This window comes from Dermochelys coriacea, chromosome 6 (assembly GCF_009764565.3).
Source record: "Dermochelys coriacea isolate rDerCor1 chromosome 6, rDerCor1.pri.v4, whole genome shotgun sequence".
NCBI classification, from domain to species: domain Eukaryota; kingdom Metazoa; phylum Chordata; order Testudines; family Dermochelyidae; genus Dermochelys; species Dermochelys coriacea.
The window spans coordinates 33,265,485-33,281,710 of NC_050073.1; the positions used below are offsets into that span (position 1 = coordinate 33,265,485).

The window sequence follows — 16,226 nt, forward strand, 5'->3', positions numbered from 1 at the left end:
GATTGTGTTATGTATGGGATTGAAGGTGGAAAAGTTACCAAAGTCCAATCAGGAAGTGATGAGCATGTGCATTATTGTAGCTAGAACCTTATTTGAGATGAAAACACAAGTTTCTTGGTAAGCTGGAAGTGGAAGAAGGTATTTACCATCGCTATTGCTACTGGGTATCTAGGACTAGTGAAAATCCTAATAAGACAAAAAACTTTATTTTACTTTGATGTAAACTCCTAAGTGTGTCTCCCTTTCCATCAGTACTACTTTAGTTTAGATTCAGTTTGAGCTAGCTGTTCTTCATCCAGATACTGACCTCTTGCAGAGACTATGATGACATTGATCACATCTACTGAGAAGATATAAGACCGGGTGCCAGTATATGGTCAACAAGGGAGCCTTTGCATCTCACAAATCTTTTCAAGGAGTCTCGGATTCTGAAGTAGAGGCAGTAGAGTATTGAATAAAATATAATTTGTTTTTGCAGTGTATGAACAGTTTTTGTAAACTTAAGTGTTTATTGTATAACTATACAACTCAGTCGCAAAATAAAGTATTTAATTTTCAGGGTCTGGTCCAATATTGTCTATACACTGCAGTGGAGGGGAAATAACAAGGTTGTATGATTGCCATAGTTATTTTATTTACTTTGCCTACTTTTTCTTGAATTCCTTTTTCTTTCTAAACAGATATATATCACAGCTACAATAAGAGTAACAAACACTATCGTGGTATTAAAAGCATCTTGTCGGGTGCATATATACAAGCATTAAACATTAAAAAGGGGTTTCAAACACATACATCCAATGTTTATGTTTGATTGGATTAGTCTGAACCATGTTAGCATCCTAGAGTTCTTCTCCAGAGGCTTAAGACTATGCTTTGCACATAAACCCGTTGAAACTACTACCCTGAATTAAGAAAAAGTACCAAATGAGGTAGTGGGATTATGGAATAGCAACAAAATTGGTAAAAATTAATTTATCTGATAATACCTCTCAGAATATCTACCTTTCACAGGATTAAGGTTAAGGGCCTCATGTACTCCATGGTGTACTGACCCTAAAATCTGGTGCAGCAGACTAGAAATTCTGTGGGAGTTTTATTTACCTTCACAATTGAAGTTTGCATTCATTTCCATATTAAAACCACTAAAATCAGCACAATAGTCCCCATTTTATTTATTTTATGATGACCAACATTCAGCTTTCAATATGCTGCAATTTTTGCATTGACAACATAAGTTAATTGTAGAAATGGTCAAAGGGGAGGCAGGAGATTTTGGAAGTGGGTAAAGAACAGAGGGATGAGAAAATTTGAAATCTTAGATGGGTGTTTTTGCTAAAAATGATTTCAAGTGAGAATGTGGACATGCAAATTGTCACCTTTATAGTTCAGTGTTAACACATAAATGAATGGTAGATTAAGAACAACAAAAATTGATTCTGAAGTTCAATTGTGTAGCAGAATGAATTCTGTGACAACAGAACACATAGCGTACTTATCGTAGCATTCGTGACAGGTCTCCATTTTGTTTTACAATATCTCTATAATTATCTATAAGATAGATAATGGTTTTTAAAACATTCTATACAACAATGTGAACTAAACTTGTTTTGTTTCTGTTCTAATATGTGAGGATTGTCTTATTTTCTTCCACTCTGCACCTGTTGAATTTGCATTCAATTAACTCTTGCCATTTGAATAGCCATTTTGAAAAAAGCTGAAGCCACCCAGTTTTGCCTTTAAGAGGATGTAAGACACAGTAGTGGGCAATATTTTAGGAAGAGTAACTACAGAATCAGAGGAGTTATACAATGTAAAACCAGTATGAAATCAGACTTAGTAATACAGGTAGCATTGCTTGATGAGATGATGTAGTTGAAATTGCTTGCAAAAAGTGCATTATACCAGCCCACTATCCACAGATATACGTGTCTGAACTGACAGCAGTTTTATATCAGAGTTTCTGTTAGTTAGAATGTGTCTCATTTGCTGAAGGTTCATACAGATCCCTTAAAGTCCACAACCCTTACTGTCCCAGGATGTCATTTCATCTCTCTGGTTCACAATTTTAATAATAAAATAATAATAATAATAAAAAACCCTAAACCACAGAGGGGATCCTTTGTTGACTATTTTGAATTTCTGATGTAATATTTCTATAGTATGGCATCATATGGAGTTTTAATGTCAGTGAACCTCTTTAGAAAATGTCTAGCTCTTCCTACTCAAGCTGGAGGTAAAAGTGGCTCAATCTAAAGGCATTTCATCTTGGTAATCTTACTAAGCAGTCCACCCTTACTCTACAGATTTCAAGAACATTAATCACTAGTCTATATAGGGATCCTGCACACAAATCAGAAAATATAAATTGTCACACAGGCTCAAAATACTGCATGTTAGGTTTGTAGCTTTCTGTTAAAAGTATGATTTACCACACTGTATGAATCACTAGATAGTCTTAAATTCTTACCATAGCTCAAAAGCAACTAGCATGTGGAACATGCTAAATATTTAGTGCAACTGCAGCACTACCATAATTTATACCAGCCAGTAGATTTTGGGACCAGGATGAGGTGTGTAATTCTAATGGTTATGGAGAAGAGAGTTTCTATGAAGTGGACATGCCTTCAATGCAGAGAGCGTAGTGGAACCCAGACAACAGGTGAGTTCAGCTGGGGATGAAGAAAGATCTGAGACGTATTTTAGAAATGAATGATTACATCAATGTATTTTGAAGGTATATCTGTCACCAAGCATTAAAAGGACTCACTTTTTTCACAATATTTGAAAACCAATCTGTCTGCAATTCTATATTGTAGATCCAACAAAGGTAGTATTGTTTTTTTTAAAAGCCAGTGCAATGTGACAATGGAGTTGGGTGATGGTTTTAAACCTCATGAGAACTAAGACTCCAGTTAAGAACTGGTGGTTCCAAACAGGTTTCTAGCAGATATTTGAGTATGATAAATTCTTTTGCAAGTTACGCATAACAATACACACTTCAGACAAATGGAATTACAGTAGGTAAGTACTGTTGAGTGTTTCACAAATAGGTGTTGATGCTGCAAACACTTACATAAATGCTTAATTTTACTCTTGTAGCTCTTACAAATAATGGCACACCTGATTTGCCACACCTATAATGTTTATTAACAATCAGTCATGGATTCTTTCCCAAAACAGGCTATAAACAAGCTTCCCTTAGAAACTTTTTCTTTCTTTCTTTCTTTCTTTCTTTCTGGGATTGAAGTGACTGGCAGTAGAGTCTATAGATTCAATTATAACCCTTACAAAGAAACCAAATAATTGTACTATCTATAATCATTCAACAGAATCCTTCAAATATAGTTATTTAAAGATATTAATGTGATATAGAATGGCAGCATTCCTTTGGCTCCTGTAACATTTCTAGTAGGAAACCCAAAGCAGACATTTATTCATAAACTAGGGTAAGTTTTGTTGATTAACAATAGAACAAACATAAGTTATTAAACAATATAAATGGTACACAAGCCTGAGTAAACTAACAAACACAGAGAGTGTCATTCCTTTTAAATGAGAATCAGTATATGTTTTTAAAATATGGTCATGTTTGATGCAAGTGCAGAGCCCAGTTCTACACCCTTTATTCACAAGTTGTACTTGTGCCAGCAATCCCACTGAATTCAATGAGTCTACTTATGTGTAACTTGAGGTTGCAGAATCAGACATTACTGTTCTGGTTTTGTAATTCTCATGTAATAACTCATTAATTATTAGATTATCCCTATGTTATGAAACAAATAAGAAGACATCAGCATTCCTGCATATTTAACAAATAACTGTTTAATTTGTTTTTAAAATGGTACTGATCAACAGTGCTTCCAGGTGGTCTAGCAGCTTTCTAGAAGTAACATTACTGCTAACAAACATTTAGGATGTATCTTCATATATCTATTACCATTCAACCCAGCCTCAAACATCAGACTTTTGTGGGGTTTTTCCAAATACTAAAATCAGTAAATTGGAGATATCCACTGTTGAATAGTTTGGAGAGGGGTCAAGGGATTCAAAAGGAACACATCAGCTCCCACACAGACATTTTTAGTCTAAATCATAAAAGTTTTAACATTTATAATTAAATATGTAAGTAGCACTAACTGAAGTCATACTTACAAGATGCTGCCATAATTTAGGTATGCTATGTTTAACTAGTTGCTGAAAGATTTTAGTATGTAACTGAATGCTAGTAAGAAAAAAAAAGTATAAATTAGAGGCATTTTAACAGTACTTCTGAGTGTACTTGACCTTAAACAGACAAATCCTTAACAGGAAAAAAAATAGTGTCTTACATTTTGTATTTTTAATAAGAAACCATAAAGGTGGACAGTAAGAGACAAACAGCAGCTAGTACCATTTCAAGATTTGATGTCTTGTAAAGAAGAGCATGTCACATGATTCGTGTATGCATTTTAACTTGTTGCATGAGTGCAGCTGTGTGCAGGGATATCCATGAATGTGCATTAAAAAATCATAAACCGCATGAATTGTGACCTGAGTATGCATGACAAATAGCAACCTACACTTACATAATGCATGAGACAGCCTGTGAACATGCATGTGTGAAGACAAATAACTTGATGGGTGTTGAACTTTAATATAGTAATTGCTTACATGGAAAGTAATATCAATATTTAGATATTTTAACTGTCTTATTCATAGTTTTTCAGATGTAGTAGATATAAGAAAAATCATTGTTCCATTTTAAATTACATTACCATATTGAAAAATCTTGTAGTAAAAGCTGAAGTTTAACATACATCAGTTCTACATATTATAATCCTGTCTATATACTAGAACAGAAGAAAAAGATTAAGTGTTTTACAGTAAAACAAAATGTCTGTATTTCCCAGGTCTATTTATTTTGTATTGTCTTTTTTATATTCCAGAAATTGCGGCTTAATCTGAGAAAGGCTACTAGCCCCTTGTTTCAGATCACCTATAAGCTTTTTCCATTATAAGAATATATCAACCTCTTCTGAAACAAGAGTTTATCAGGGGCTTCCTCTTTTTCTAAAATTCTGCAAGAATACACCTTGATGCTATCAGAATTTTGTATTATCCAATGGATCTCTCTTTCTCTGAGTGCCCCAAAAACACAATCAAAGGATCAATTGGTAATTTCATTTTTGTTTTATCTATTATAAGAGTTCAAATTCTTGACCAACATAGCTGTACTCGAGTATTTCAACCAAATATGGATAAAAGTACTTTTCATTCCACATTCAATTCAGCTGTCAACCAATGCATCTTTGTAGATTTTACTTAAATGAGAGTATCACTAACCACTGAATTAACATTTCTTTTACTGTAAACACATATGGAGGAGAAAATTATCCTATGCCAAATAAATGGTCAGTGCTCTAAAATAATTTATTTAAATCCTTTCCTATTTTATTCACATTTGTCTTCTATACCAAGTTTGAGTTTCAGAATATAGTTTCAAAATGTTAACTTTGGACCCTCTAGAATTACTCATTAGCTTTTCAGTAATAATTAAATAAGCAAGTGGTCTTTTGAAGTCTCCCATTTCTCAGGGGGTTGAAATATAGTATTTAACTGTTTATAATTAAGTATTAGAACCTTATCTATACTGAAAGTTTTTGTAATGTTTCCAGCTATTATTAACTATCTCTAATGTAGTGTTGCGTCCTTTTAGGGAAAGGAAATATTCATTTCATATCCCACTCTTTCCATCTGATCTGTTCATACCTTTTCCTGTCTCTGTGCCCCTCACCACAACACATGTAACCCAGACTCTCTTTCCCTCTAGTCTCCTGACTGGTCCCCTTTTCTCTTCAGGCAGCAGCTATCTGCCTTGCGGCTTCTGTTCCTGAAGGCAGCTCCTGCTTCACTTTCTCTTCCTCTTGTAGCTTCCACCCTTAATGGAGGCAAATAGAATGGCTTCTCTTACTAGTGTCCAGGCTCTTCATTATAAAGAAGCCTGGACACCTGTAAAAGCAGCGGAAAACAAGGAAGAGAAGTACCATGTAACTCACCTGGTCTCTGAAGACAAAAATGAAGTCCATGGACCACACAGTTTGAGAAACTATGTGTTAGGGAGACTAAGGATTGCTAGTCAATATAAATTGATAACTACTCTTGAATTACCAATACCATTCGTAAATTACTAAAATTTATGTCTGCCGACATGAAGATTGGTCTCACAGGATTTATTCTCCATTCAATAAAAATACCAAAACTACTACAAATATGTGTGTTGTTGCCTTTTCAGGAAGCTACAGTTGTCAAGACGTGCACATTCTTCCAAGCAACCACAGGACTTATTGTCTACATCTTTGTCTTCCACCCAGCAGTCCTTCGCTGTCATCCCTTCTTGCTGTTACTTTAAACTGTTTGGGGAAGAGACTCTGTCTTTGTTTTGGAAAGCGCTATGCAAATCTATAGCCCTGCAGATCCAAATATCAGTGAAGTCAACAAAGACTCACATTGACTTCAGTTGGCTTTGGATCAGTACCTATATAAGTAATAAGTAACTATTATCTTCACTTCGGCAAAGCCTTCATGAAGGATATGACTTCTGATGTATGTTTTACAATTACATTAATATTGCTGGTATTTTATTGCATAATTAATGATGTATTAGTATTAGAGTGCCTAGAGCCTTCAATAGGAGTCTATTATTTTAAATCTAAGTACATAAATAAAATAAATTAAGTGCCAAATAGAAGTGTTTTATAATGAATGTAGGGATTGCAACTAGAAGTCAAATTTTAAATGCAAATATACTGAATCAACAGATTAGATTAGTGAAAATGACAATGTACTTATCAAGAGAATAACTAAATAGTCCATCTAAGTACTTAGTTTTCTCTAGCAGTGCTACTAGGGCCCAGAAAGTATCTTCTTCACACATGTTCATCAGTAGCATAGCAACAATGTAGGATATACATAAAAAGAACAGATAAGCAGTTGCCAAATAACAGAAGTGGCAAAACCAAAAAGTTAAATGAACATTAACTTGCATTTTCACTATCAAATCTTTTACACAAATCATTTTTCACTTACTTTCCTAATATAGGTTCCTACTATTTAAAACACAATCATACATGAGTGACTATACTTATACAACTCTGCCCCCTTCTGTTCTACTTAGCACCGATGAAGTGAGCTGTAGCTCACGAAAGCTTATGCTCAAATAAATTTGTTAGTCTCTAAGGTGCCATAAGTACTCCTTTTCTTTTTGCAAATATAAACTAACACGGCTGCTACTCTGAAACCTATTATAAGAAAGGTGAGCAAGTAGCAAGCTTAACTTACATATCATATAGACTTGCTGTTAAAGGTCATAAGATTCTTCCGCAACTCATCTCAAAGTTCTCTGCATCCCTCCATAGGAGTTTAAGGCCCATCATACTTCTTTTTTCATACCTTCTAAGCCTCATATTTTCAAGTATTATTATAAATGACAAAGTAGTTATAGTGAAGCAGCCACAATCAACTCATCAAAAAGAAAAGGAGTACTTGTGGCACCTTAGAGACTAACAAATTTATTTGAGCATAAGCTTTCGTGAGCTACAGCTCACTTCATTGGATGCATTCGGTGGAAAATACAGTGGGGAGATTTATATACACACACAGAGAACATGAAACAATGGGTTTTATCATACACAATGTAAGGAGAGTGATCACTTAAGATGAGCTATTACCAGCGGGGGGAGGAGGAAAACCTTTTATGGCGATAATCAAGGTGGGCCATTTCCAGCAGTTAACAAGAACGTCTGAGGAACAGTGGGGGGGGGGGGGAGGGAAAGAAATAACATGAGGAAATAGTTTTACTTTGTGTCTGACTCACCTTGACTGTAGTCTATTTGAGAATTGTATTTTGCATATGCTGATAGGACCCTCAAAAGCTTTGCCTGACTTTCTCTGGCCTTTGGGCTTTTACCCACAAAGGGTAGGAAAAGGTCTTTCTAAATGCAAGAGAAATATAGAATTATATCTTTGAGCATGAGAAGCAAACTATAAAACTCACTAAACATTTATTATTTTCTATTTTGTTAGCAGCACACCTTTGACAGAAACCCCCTCAATGATGTTTTATTTTATGATTGTGAAATTACTTATTTACTATTAAGGCTACGTTTTAGTCATGGGTATTTTTAGTAAAATTCACAAAACAAAAATTCACAGCCCATGACCTATCCATGACTTTTACTACATACCCCCATCTAAAACTTCGGCCGGGGACCATGGGTGCTTGGGGGTGGTGGCCCAGTACCCCCACTGGTGCTGGGGGGTTGGGGTTGGTGGGGCTGGCAGGCTCCCTACCCGGCTCTGATCGGCATGTCCCTGTAGTTCCTAGGGGGAGCGGTGGCCAGGAAGCTCCGTTCGCTGCTCCCGTCACAAGTGCCCCTCCGCAGCCCCGAATAGCCAGAAACTGCAGCCAATCGGAGCTGCAGGGCGGCACAAGAGGGTGCAGGCAGTGTGCGGAGCCCCCAGGTGCTCCGCCTAGGAGTTGCTGGGACATGCCAGTCAGAGCCGGAGAGCCCCCCCAGGTAAGTGCCGCCACACACTCCTGCCCCAGCCCTGAGCTCCCTCCCCACATACCCAAACCACTGCTGCTGGCCCAGGGGCTACCCGGCTCGGGCAGCCCCTAAGCCAGCACCAGCCACTACAGAAGTCACGGAGGTCATGGAAATCACAGAATCCGTGACTTCCGTGACAGACATGCTGCCTTATTTACTGTTAATTGTCTAACTTTCTTTATGTTACCACAAGGATAACTTACGGTAATAAGACAAAACACAAACACAGCTCTAGACCCTTACACAATTTTTTTTCTACTGTTTGGTAAGCAAAAGATCAGGATTCTCATTACACTTGGTGCAATGGAAACATTTGCTTAATCCTAGCACTATATTGATCATTTCCCAGGTCTCCTCCTTTAAGATGTGTTAATTTAGATTTCATAGACCCCTTATTAAACTCTAGATGCATTACATACATTAAAAGCACAAATTTTAATGTAATATGGGAAGCACTAAGTAAGAAACCTTACCAAAAAAATTAAATTAAGAATTAAATCATTTTTTTTTAAAAAGATAACCTCAAGAATTCATCTTTTTTACCATGTAAAATAATAAATTCCTATATGGGTTATTTGAATGTTGGATCTTCTGTTCTCTAGTCCAGGTTGCTCTTAATTGAGCTGCAGTAAGAACACTTTGCAGCTATGTGGAGAAGCCACTTTGCCAGAGTTATAACTCCTTGCTAGACAGCAATAGAATGCTGTGAATTGAGACTTTAGGGTTCTATTCTCAGCTCTGGGATAATGAATGTTGTCTAGTGATTAGATCAGTGGTAAGTGACACACCAATTTGACAGTTCTTTCTGAGAGGAAGTATGGAGAACACTGGGATTTATTCTTGGTTTTGTTAGCCATGGCTTTCTGTGACCATTCGGTTACTTTCTTTGTGAAATGAGGTGGTTTCAGTTTGTAAAAAGTGAGTTTTGGATAACTGCGAAAAAATAATTTGATTACAAGGGATACATAAAAGTACTGTGTAATGGCTGGAAATCCATTTTTTACATTTTGTTTTATAGTACCCTATTTACTACTTTCCCATTCACAAGTGATTTTCCACTTGATAACACATCTCTCTACACATCATACCTTAAAGACAGTGAGGCCCTAATGAAAATTACAAGGATTTAAAGCAAAACGTAGTCCTGTGTACAACATGTTACGTGGAAATAAACAATTAATATTTGTTTTTCTACACTGCACAAGAAGGTGATATGGTATATAAAAATATAAAGTAAATAGCTTAAGAGGTCTAGAATGTGATGATTCAATTAATCTAAACAACTACTAAGCAGTGGCTTTGAAAGGAAAGATAAATAGTAAAAGCAAAAGTGGTGCAAAATGCCTATTTAAGCTAATGTGCCTCATCTGTGTGTCACTGAATACTACGGTCAAGCTATTGATAGGCACTCCAAGTAGGGAGCCAACACTGCCTCAAAATTTCCAGCCTTGCTGTCTAAAGTTTTCTTTATCTCAGCATTTCCTCTGTTGAAATCTTTACACGTGCACTGATCACTTCATAATAATAATAAAAATAATTGCAAGAGTGGATATTTTAAGCCTGTTACTTTCTAAATTTCAGATGAAAATGCAAGAGCCAGATTACTTACTCTCTTTCCGAAAAACAGGACCATACTCATCCCATTTACCTTCACTGACTCCCTACTAATTATCTCTTATTCAAATCCAAATGGCCCTTTTATGGAATAGCTGTAATGGTGGTGCAAGGGTCCAGGTCCTGAACATCTACGTTGCAATTAAACAACTCTCTTAGCCTGAGCTCCTTAGCCTGAGTCAGCTAGCACAGGCCAGCTGTGGGTGTCTATTGCAGTGTAGACATATCCTAGTTTTCAAAAACCTTTTGTGAACTCTTGCCACGCTATTTATGACCTCACACCTTCTTATTTCTTCACTCCTCTAGGTCTATTGAGTTCCAATACTATTCCACAATAAGGGAGAACAAGACTTTGAAAGAAAAGGGACAAAGTAATTGTGCTATCTAATCTATCTAATCTAACCTCTGAGCTGCCACTTCTCCTATTTTGGCATCCTATCTGGAACACCTTCTCTCTTTTCCAAGCACTGAGACTTCTTTTCTTCATCCTGCTCTCTCCTTAAAGTCCTCTTACTCATTACAAAGTTTTCCCTGGACACATTACCTTTCATTCACCTTTCAGTATTATTAGCCTCTGGTGTTAAAGCATTTATTTGCAAATCTGAGGGTGACACATTAACTTACCCTTTATATTTCCTTTCAATTTGAATGTTTACTCCAAATTCAGTCTGCCTGAGGCCTGGTCAACACTACAGTGTTAGGTTGATGTAAGGCAGCTTATGTCAATCTAATTATGTCAGTGTCTGTAATATAGCCTTGCTCCCATTGATGTAAGTGCCTTACTACACCGACATAATAATTCCACCTGCACAAGATGTATAGGGCTTATGCAGGTGTCAGGGCTGGCCTTAAGCAGGGACAAACTGGGTGGAGACTGGGGGCACCATTATAAATGGGGTGCCTCCAGAACAGTGGTGCCCCTCCCCCTGCTGGCATCTGCAGCCCTGGGAATCCTGCCCACTGCCTTGGAGCCACCCCTGACCATTTGCTCCTAGGAGCTTCCAGTCTGCTGGGGTGGGGGGGGGGTAGGGGCACCACTGATGTCAGGGTGTCCCCTACCCCCACCACCCATGTACCCCATCTCCACAGAGCAGGGTGTGTGTGTATGTGTGGACAGGGCTCACCAAAAGTGCTGGCAGCTGCTGTTGTGTCTGAAGGAGCTTTCCTTCAGACTGGTGAGTGCTGCTTTCTTAAAGGGGCAGCGTGCAGTCTGTCTCTCACACGCTCCCAGAGCTCACACAATCCCGTAGCTTACACACACTGTCTTTTTCATTCCCCCCCCCCACATATTTATATTGTTGTTGGTACTTGCTGATACTTCCTGCAATGCACATATATTCTCTGTAATTTTATTCTTTCAAAGTGCTGTTAGTTCAGTGTTTTGACAGGTATGTGCATTTCATAATTTTATTTCTCTCTTATGCTTACATTTAATTCTTTGAGTAGTAAGTTTTAAAATGCCTAACCTGTCCTGGCTGGAGTAATTATCATTATCATATTGTGCTTTGTCATGCATTATTTAAAGTAGTACAATCAAATCAGAGTATCCTCCTAGAAAGTAACTATTAGCTTGTACTAACCTTAGCAGTGCCAGTTTAAAAAAACATTAGCTAAACACGTAACTTTCAACACTGGGCAGATGAAGGTGGCTTATTTTCAAATTGTATTTTTAGCTAGATCCCTAAAATAACTTAAAATTTACATGAAAATAAATGCAGTTCCAACTATGATACCAATAGCAATGATGGAGTCAAATGTTAGTAAGTCACATACATGATTGTGATCAGTAAACATAAATGTAAAAATAATTAGAAAAATAAATTCCCTTTCTTCTCCCAGATGTTAAAATTATGTATTTAGTGAAAAACAATTGACTAAAATAGAGTAGATAATGGCAGTAACACAGAGTGTCTTTTAGAGAAAGTAAGCAGATTTTATTTTTATTTCTCTCTACTGAAGATAGTGTACAAAGTATCAGATGTGTGTTTCTGATATCTGTGTTAAAATTCCAGAAGTCATATCTCAAGGCCTAGGATTGGGAGTATCTGTATTATCGCCTGATTGTTCTAAATTTACATATAAACTTTAAACGTGGCTTTAATTGGAGTGTGTATATATTTTTTCTTTCTTTATATAACAATTAGATACAGTGCTCCTGTCAGCTAATTCCTAAGTTATTATCTGCAAAAGCTCTAGAGTTTTCAGGTCCCTGGAATCATGGCTAAAAGTTTCCTCCCCTACCCAAAATCTGAAATGACGCCGCAGGTGTGCCACGAGTGGCTGCAGGAGGACCGTGGGCTCTGGCAAGATGCAGCCCCCCTGTGACAACGCAGAGCCTGCCTTGAGTCACATGACGAGTATCAGGCACCAGAAGCCACAGCAGCAGTGCAGAAGGGTGGCAGTACACCATATACCATGCCATCCTTACTTTTGCACTGCCGCTGCTGGTGGTGGTGTTGCCTTCAGAGCTGGGTGCCCAGCCAGCATCAGGTCGCCTTGTCAGTGCTTAATTTTTGCCATGGATGAGCTGCGGTATCTCTTTAATACAAATTAAACACTGGGGAGGCAGCAGGACCCAGATGCAGGGAGGGGGTAAGCCCAGAGAGCCTGTAGGAGCCAGGAGTGGGGGGGGGGGGAAGGAGAGATGGCAAAATACAAGTTCACCCAGGGCACCATTTTCCCTAAGCCCGGCCCTGGTAGGTGTAGTTAGGAGGACGCAACTTCCATGTAGAGGCCTCCTTACTTATATTGGCTGTCATTCTGGTCAATTTCACAGCTCTGCACTGGAGCCCTGAAAATGACAAGAAAGGTTAATAGGCTCCCTGCTCCGAACTCCCCCAACCCTGAGAGCCAGGAGCAAGATGGCAGCCGGGAGCCTGGGCAGCCACCGGGCTCCCAATGGGAAGCTCCACCAGGAGGTGAGATCCCCACACTGCCCCTGTCAAGTGGGTACAAACACTCCTGGTGGAGACAGGCTCCACCGACAGGAGGGCAGCGTGGATCTGAAAAACCGCAGTAATTACTGTGGTGGCTGTAACTCAACTTAAGTTTGTAGCGTAGACATGAGAATCAGTGCGCCAGCCTCAAAGGCAAAAAGAAAAGGAGGACTTGTGGCACCTTAGAGACTAACAAATTTATTAGAGCATAAGCTTTCGTGTAGCTCACGAAAGCTTATGCTCTAATAAATGTGTTAGTCTCTAAGGTGCCACAAGTACTCCTTTTCTTTTTGCGAATACAGACTAACACGGCTGCTACTCTGAAGCCTCAAAGGCATTATCCATTTAGCCTCCCTCCCTGGAGGGCGCTGTGATATTTGTATGAAGAACCTTTATTACAAGTTTCCTCTGTACATTATGCATGTCGCTAAGCGGCTGGGTCGGTGCGTTAGCCAGATGGGGGAAATGTATATGAATCGGGAGCAGCCCTCCCACCCTCGTGGCCGGCGGTCCAGCTTTGCAGGACTTGCAGGGAGCAGCCTGCGGCCCGCCGACGCCGGGGGTGAGCGCATCGCCGCTCCAGGGCTCTTTGGGGCTTTCCTCCCACGCCAGCGCCTGTGGTTCCAGGGGAGCCTCCCGCAGCTGAGCCGAAACCCGCGGCGACAGGACACGGCGCCACCCCAAAGGCTGCCCGAGAGACGGCGAAGCGGGGCCCCCAGCCGCGCTGCAGTCACGTCCCGTCGGGAGCCCGGCTGGGGTCTCCTGAGGGCCCGGGGCTGGCGATGCTGAGGCGGGCGCAGACTCCGCCCGCGCCCCTCTCCTCCCAGCGGCCCGGGCAGGAGCCAAAGGCGCCTAGCGCCGCAGGGAGCCGGGTCCGCCGCCGCGGCGGCTCCCTCGCCATTGGGGCGCCCGCCCAACGGCCCGCCCCGCACAGAGCCCCCGGGCCGGGTCACCCTGCGGTGCCTGCTGCACCCCCAGCGCCCGATGGGTTCCTGGTTGGAGCCGGCGTGTGTGTTTGCGGCGGGGGCAGCTCGTTCCTCGGTTCGCTGCACGCCGAGATCTGTGGTGTGCGACTGATTTGTCTTTTGCCTTCGGGGGCCGCTCCAAGGGTTGCGTTGTTACCTACAGAACAGGGGTGGGCAAACTTTTTGGCCAGAGGGCCACATCTGGGGCTGGAAATTGTATGGCGGGCCATGAATGCTCACAAAATTGGGACTGAGGTGCAGGAGGGGGTGAGGGCTGTGGCTGGGGGGTGCAGGCTCTGGGGTGGGGCCAGAAAGGAGGAGTTCAGGGTGCAGAAGGGGGCTCCGGGCTGGGGCTAGGGGGTTGAGGTGCAGGTGGGGTTAAGGAGTTGGGAGGGGGAAGGGGTGAGGGCTCCAGCTAGGGATGTGGGCTCTGGGGTGGGGCTGGGGATGAGGCATTTGGGGTGCAGGAGGGTGCTCCAGGCTGGGACCCAGGGGTTTGGAGGGGGGTCAGGGCTGGGGAAGGGGGTCGGGGTGCAGGCTCTGGGCAGCACTTACCTTAAGCAGCTCCCGGGAGCAACGCCATGTCTCCCCTCTGGCTCCTACACAGAGGCACAGCCAGGCAGCTCTGTGCACTGCCCCGTCCGCAAGCGCTGCCCCCACAGCTCCCATTGGCCGTGATTCCCAGCCAATGGGAGCTGCACGGGTGGCACTTGGGGCGGGAGCAGGGTGCGTAGGAGCTGGAAGGGGAACGTGCTGCTGCTTCTGGGAGCTGCAGCATACGTGCATGGAGTGGCCCCCAACCCTGCTCCCCAGGTGGAGCGCAGGAGTGGGGCAAGCGCTAGATCCCGCTCTGCGGCAGGCGCTCAAGGACCGGATTAAATTGGTTGGCGGGCCGGATGTGGCCCGTAGGCCACAGTTTGCCCACCCTTGCTACAGAGCATGAATTACAGAAGTGTAGGATTGAAAGGGACCTCAGTAGGTCATCTAGTTCAGTCCCCTACACTCAAGGCAGGAATAAGTAAGAAATAATTTTGGACCTGGCTACCTGACAGACTGTCTCACTCCCCATAGTTACAGTTATAGTTGGGATTAACAAAGGTGCTTCAGCTGGACTCCTTCAGGAGATAGTTGCTTTCAGGGCACTCCTGGCCCATGGGGGCCAAAACCTGTTGTGGGCATGATGCAAAGTCCATTTATTTTCTAAGGCAATTTCAGAGGGGGGGAGGTTGTAGGGTTTAAGGTGTAGTTAGGGAATTTTTATGGTTTGTGGTTAATGGATAGGGTGGTGTGAGAAGCAATGTCAATGTCTTCTGAGTTTTTAATGTATTGGATTCCACTTGTTTTAAACAAACTAGTGTGAATTGTACTTCCATTTGCTTTGGCCCTAATTAGCTAATTACTAGGGCTGTCGATTAATCGCAGTTAACACATGCGATTAACTCAAAAAAATTAATCACAATTAATTGCACTGTTAAACAATAAAATACCAGTAGACTGTATGACTGCATCAAGGTCTACATTCAAAAATAAATGGTTATATTTGTCTAACTAAGCAGAGATGGAAAGGTGCCCTCTTGACTACAGCTGCTACCTGTTATTGGAAATGAACAGTCTACTAAACAAAAAGCCAAATTCTTCTCTCACTCTCACTTGCGTAACCTCACTAGCAACTGCCTAAGTAAGGTGGGACTGCTCCATAGAACACCATTCCAATGCAAAAGGGCCAGTCTTGCTTACTTTGCTCAGGTGTAGAGCCTGATTTACTAATTCCTTGTGAACAGAAAGCAGGATTTGACCCAAATTGTACAGCAGCTCAAATTTTCTTAGCCAATGTACAATACTATAGCAAAAACATTATCTAACTGTATTCTAGAAAAGTCACAGGTCAAAGTTTTAATGTTTTACCTTTTGATAATTAAGGAGTATAGTCTTTTACTAGCTCTAGATTTATTAGGAACTGGGGAAACTTTGGGGATAGGGGGAGCCTATACAGGAAGGATGAGCTCCACCTAAACCAGAGTGGATCCAGACTGCTGGCACTTAACATTAAAAAAGTTGCAGAGCAGTTTTTAAACTAAGACATGGGGGAAAGCCGATTGTTGCAGAGGCGCACGTGGATCGGACAG

At 41.0% G+C, this 16,226-nt stretch overlaps 1 long non-coding RNA gene across 2 annotated transcripts; it reads right to left on the reverse strand.

Moving 5' to 3' along the window:
- Nucleotides 1–3,153: 3,153 nt before the first annotated feature.
- On the reverse strand, nt 3,154–14,739 carry LOC119857529. Of its 2 annotated transcripts, none has more exons than XR_005293626.2 (3): nt 14,656–14,739; nt 7,853–7,970; nt 3,154–5,917 (listed from the first exon to the last, which is right to left on the reverse strand). It is a non-coding gene; the product is annotated as an uncharacterized LOC119857529 (long non-coding RNA). The 2 variants fall into 2 exon arrangements; XR_006282053.1 differs by having other exon boundaries at nt 3,154–6,389; nt 14,656–14,731.
- Between the last annotated feature and the right edge of the window lie 1,487 nt (nt 14,740–16,226).